The sequence below is a fragment of the Coregonus clupeaformis genome, unplaced genomic scaffold (genome assembly GCF_020615455.1).
Source record: "Coregonus clupeaformis isolate EN_2021a unplaced genomic scaffold, ASM2061545v1 scaf0110, whole genome shotgun sequence".
NCBI lineage: Eukaryota > Metazoa > Chordata > Actinopteri > Salmoniformes > Salmonidae > Coregonus > Coregonus clupeaformis.
The window spans coordinates 681,289-687,138 of record NW_025533565.1 but is presented as its reverse complement, the minus strand read 5'-3'; positions in this window follow the sequence as shown (position 1 = coordinate 687,138).

Sequence of the window (5,850 nt, the reverse complement as noted above, 5' to 3'; positions counted from 1 at the left end):
GATCATGCTGTTTAAATCAGGTTTTTGAAATGCCACACCTGTCAGGTGGATGGATTATCTTGGCAAAGGAGAAATGCTCATTAACAACATTGTAAACAAATTTGAGCACAACATTTGAGAACATTTCTGGGATCTTTTATTTCAGTTCATGAAACATGAGACCAACACTTTATACTGCATGTTGCGTTCATTTTTTTGTTCAGTATAGTAGCCTACTGTAGCCTATGATATATGCAGTATACCATATATATATTTCATCCTAATATTTCCTCATTGGCCTGGGCTATTGTTGGTTTGAATTCAAGACCAGATTGATTTCAGTTTGTCAGTCAGAGTAGCCAGTCATTTCGTTCATTTGTGTGGTATTAAAAAAATATTCAGCTAATGTCTTCTGTTATGTAAATAACGTAGAATTGCATGAAATGCGTTTTTAAAAGGCTGATTTTCTTCTGACCCGGGGCATATGATTTCTTAATCCAGCCCTGCTGAGGAATTGTAGGAGTCTGCTGTTAATGATAATGCAGAGGATTTTCCAGTGGTTGCTGTTGATGCATATCCCATGGTAGTTATTGGGTTTGAATTTGTCTCCACTTTTGTGGATTGGGTTTAGCAGTCCTTGGATCCAAATATTGGGGGAAGATGCCAGATCTGAGGATGATGTTAAAGAGTTTAAATATAGCCAATTGGAATTTGTGGTCTGTATATTTTATCATTTCATTTAGGATATCATCAACACCACAGGCCTTTATGGGTTGGACTGTTTGTATTTTGTCCTGTATGTAGTTCATTCAATGTATTTGGAGAATCCAGTGGGTTCTGGTAGTCTTTAATAGCTGATTCTAAGATTTGTAAGTGATCATGTAATTGATAATGTTTTTGCTGTTTGTTCTTTGTTATAGGGCCAAAAAGATTAGAGAAGTGGTTTATCCATACATCTCCATTTTGGATAGCTCTTCGTGTTGTTTGTTTAGTGTGTTCCATTTTTCCCAGAAGTGGTTATATTCTATGGATTCTTCAATTACATTCAGCTGGTTTATTTTTCCTTAGTGTATTTCTGTACTGTTTTAGTGTTACACTATAGTGAAGGCGTAGGCTCAGGTTTTCTTGGTCTCTGTGTTTTTGGTTGGATAGGTTTCTCAATTTCTTTCATAAGTTTTTGCATTCTTCATCAAAACATTTGTCATTGGTGTTAATTTTCTTAGGTTGCCTGCTTGACAATTTTTGATTTGATAGGGAAGCTCAAACGTAACATATAATGTTTAGGCTTTCTACTGCCAAGTTTACACCTTCACTATTGTAGTGAAACGTTTTGTCCAAGAAGTTGTCTAAAAGGGATTGAATTTGTTGTTGCCCAATAATTTTTTTGGTAGGTTTCTACACTACTTTCCTTCCAACTATAGCATTTCTTAATAGTATGCAGTTTGTTCGGCTTTGATTTTATCATGATGCACTATTTCTCTGTTCAACTAGACTGTGATTTTGCTGTGATCTGACAGGGGTGTCAGTGGGCTGACTGTGAATGCTCTGAGAGACTCTGGGTTGAGGTCGGTAATAAAGTAATCTACAGTACTACTGCCAAGGGATGAGCTGTAGGTGTACCTACCGTAGGAGTTCCCTCGAAGCCTACCATTGACTATGTACAGACCCAGAATGCGACAAAGCTGCAGGAGTTGTGACCTATTTTTGTTGGTTGTTTTGTTGTGTCTTTGGGGGGCATTTTGGGCAGGGAATGCTGTTACCTCCAGGAGTCTCTTCCCTGTTTCACACCTGATAGTTTGGTGGATGGGACTACCATCTCCTTGTAACCTAGAGGGCAACCAGTGGGTCCGTCTCCTCTATACCATGTTTCTTGTGGGATGACAATGTCTGTATTTTCCATTTCTTTGGTGAAGTCTGGGTTCTTGCTCTTTAGGCTAAATGCAGATGACCTCAGACCTTGTTAATCCAGCATGAGATAATAAAAGCTTTGTGTTCCATAGTGTCCAGTGTTGTTATTTCTGTGGTTTAGGCTCAGACCATTAGGTTTGAACAGAGCATTTTGAGCATCTGATGAATGCCTCTTAGGTCGCAGGATGGGGCTTGGGCGGGTATTGGAGTGGGGGTTGGGCATGTTGCTCTGCTCACGACCTGAGCATATGTGTGGCTGTCTCTCTCTCTCTCTCTCTCTCTCTCTCTCTCTCTCTCTCTCTCTCTCTCTGGTCTGTTGCAGAACAGACTCAGCACTACTGTGATATGTAATCCTTCAAGGCTGGGAGGGAGCAGTTTGATTGGCGAGTCTCTCTCTCCACCAGGCAGGATGATGATGTAATGCTCTAGGGAATGGCTGGTGGGCTGCTGGGCTACTGGCTGAGGAGAAGAGAAGAGCGGAGAGGAAGGAGGGGGAGAGGAGACAGGAGAGGAGATGAGAAGAGAAGAGAGGTCTTGCTGAACCAGTCACAACACTCCTCAGAACCCTCATACTCTGCCCTCAACCTGATCCTGCCAACTGGATTGGATTGATCATTCTTATGAAATAGGCAGGTGTTTATTTTATATATATTTTTTAAATCAGGAGAGAGGAGCAAGCAACACTAACTAGTTGCCTTAAACGCAGCTCCCTATCAACTGAACAAGCACCAGCTGTAACTCATTGCAAATCAGCCTCCACGCCTGTTTGCAACACTTTAAACTAGTTGCCTTGAACGCAGCTCCTCAAAGAGCACCAGCGGCTACATTGCTAATCAGCCTTATTCCTCTCAGACAAAATGTCAATTTCACATGCAAATTCTTTGGTCGTAAACAATTGTTGGACATTTTGGCTCGTTCAGTGTGACAAGGTCTGCCGATTAAGTACTGCTACGTGCCGTCGTAGGCTCCGATAAAGTTCTGACAGTGTCAGACATTTTGAGCCTTTATTGTGGCTGGTGTTACGAGCCGATCCCGGTGAATGACCAATAGGAACATGACCGGCACTGATTATTCACATTCAGATTATTATAATAGTTTGATTTAAACATTTACATGCTTTGCAAGAAGAAAGATTTCCCTAATAATATTGTTTACATGACACATCTGAAATCAGGCTACCTGATAAATGAACAAAATTGGCAACCATGTTCTTTTTGGGATGCCTATTTGATTCTGAGTTCGGACATGAAGTTTGTATGTGAAAATTATTTCTAAGATGCATACTTTCAGTTTTTCCAAACACACTACACTCGCGCATAGAGCAGGGATGTCAAACACATTTTGCGAGGTCCGGAGGGCCTCGCAAAATGAGCAAAGAATTGTCCTCTATCCATAGTTTTTGGAATTTCCTATGCTCCCTGACTATCTAGCTTTCATTTCGGTGATTATTAGCGAGCTGGATAGATTCAAGAAACTGTATTCATGTAGGTCCATTAACATTTCTACACAGATTCGATTTCGTTTTAGTCATTTTAAAATATATTGAGTTTGTTTATTACTCAAAACACCTGCGGGCCGAATTGGAGTTTGATATATGTTTGATACCCCTGGCATAGAGGGAGGCTTGTGCTGCTGGTGCTGGCACATGCGCAGATCAAACACACTGCTGACGTAGCCTCGCAAGCCAATCACAGAATGTGAAGACAGAATTTAAGCAAATAATACAATCTGCCCAGGTTGATATCAGGATTTTAATTAGGTAACATCGCAGTGTGACATGTAATAATCGTTAAAGACTGAATCCGACGTACAGTGTGGGAAGGCCTTTAGGTTAGTGTCTGGTTCCTGGCATAATTTATAGTAGACCGAAGTCTCCAGGCAACTGTGTCTGCATCCCAAAAGGCACCCTTTTTTCTAAATAGTGCACTACTGTTTACCACAGACGGAGGGCTGTTCGAAAGTAGTGCACTATATAGAGCAGGGGTTCTCAACTCTTACACTACGAGGTCCAGAGCCTGCTTGTTTTCTGTTCTACCTGATAATTAATTGCACACACCTGGTGTCCCAGGTCTAAATCAGTCCATGATTACAGGGGAACAATGAAAAGGTCCAGAATTGAGTTTGAGGGATATAGGGGATAGGGTGCCATTTGGAACACATATAGAGTGTGGACACTGGGTCTGACTCTGAAATGGATGGAAGTTGAATAAGTGGGAATGGTTTATTAACTTTTCACACCGCAGCTAGCAGGAGGGCGGGTGGCTAACACATAAATCCTTTAAATAATTTTGTTAAGGATTTGGAAAAAAGTTGATTGAAGTATTAATAAAGGGTGATCAAAAGAAACACTCAATCACTCATCTTCGCTCGCACCTTGGAGCATAGTGCCTTGATATATGGATCTCCACGGCATCCTTTTCTGGACCAGGTCCCAGGCTGATGTGGTGTTGAGTCCCAGGTTGTGTAGGTCGTCCTCCAACTGGTCGAACCACCTGGCTCTTGGTCTTCCTCTTGGGCATGGCCAGTTGGGGGATGGCTCCTTGAGGATGAGGGCAGGCTCCAGAGGTAGATTTGATCTGACCAGGTGACAGAAGAGTTCCGAGTCGGGAGGCTCAGACCAGGGAGCAGACAGGGGGTTGGTCCGTTTTGGGACTGTATCAATAGTCAAGGACAGCTCATTATGATGGCTGGAATAGAGTGAATGGAATGGCATGGAAACCATGTGTTTGATGTATTTGATACTATTCCACTTATTCCGCTCCAGCCATTACCATGACCCCGTCCTCCCCAATTAAGGTGCCACCGATCTCCTGTTGCACAGATGTCATTACATCGTCTAGTTTTGATTTACATTTAATTGAGCTGTCAACTAACATGAATGCAACGTGAAATCAACAACAAATGTCACCATTTCATTGGATTTAGGTTAAAAGTTGGGTGAAAAAAAGACTAAATTCCCTTACGTTGATGACTTTTTGCAAATCAATTCAGTTTTCCACATTGATTCAACGTCATCACATATAATTGTTTTGTTTAAATGACGTGGAAACAACGTTGATTCAAAATAAAGATTTTCCATGCAAAATTTCCAAATGACATCCGTTTGACCCGTTGTAGCCCTTTATACTTGTACCTGTATACGGGTTGAACATTTTGGCACTGATAAACGCCTAAATTGGAATGCGGTGGCTGTATAGTAACATGCTATACAAGACGTCAGAGCTCTGGCTCTGCGCTTCACAGCGCTGTATGGGTTTTGACTGACAGCCGTTCTGAACTTGAGCACCTCACGGGACAAGTTGCCCCCATCCCTCCCGTTAATTGGGCAACTTTTGCAAATGTTTGTTGTCTGATTTATGGAACGACTTCCACCGAGGCTGCCCCCCCCTCCTGGTTCGGGCAGGCTTCGGCGTTCGTCGTCACCGGAGTACTAGCTACTGCCGATCCCATTCTCATCACTCCACTTGTCATGTCTTGTCAATCACACACACCTGTTGCTCATTCCCCTAATTAGTATGTGTATAAGTGTTCCCCTTGTGAGTGATTGTTTTGTTGTGAGAGCGTGTAGCTCGGTTGAGCTACATTTCACTGTGTTATTTGCCAAGGAGGATGTTTCCCTTGTACAGTTTCGTTTGACGCTTGGGGCATTTGATTTATGCAAACTGATTAAACTGGACTTCGGTATTTTACCTCCCGCGCCTGACTCCTTCATTCACACCTCGTCACAGAAATGAATATTCAATTATCTGGCAACAGCTCTGGTGGACATTCCTTCTGTCACAGATGCCGCCGAGGCTGCTCCTCCTCCTTGCTCGGGCAGGCTTCGGCGTTCGTCGTCCCCGGAGTACTAGCTACTACCGTTTTATGTTTTCGATGTTTGTTTTGTCATGTCTAGTTAGTGCACCTGTTTCGTATTCTGTATTGATTATGTCACCTATAAGTTCCCCTATGTTATGTTTGTAT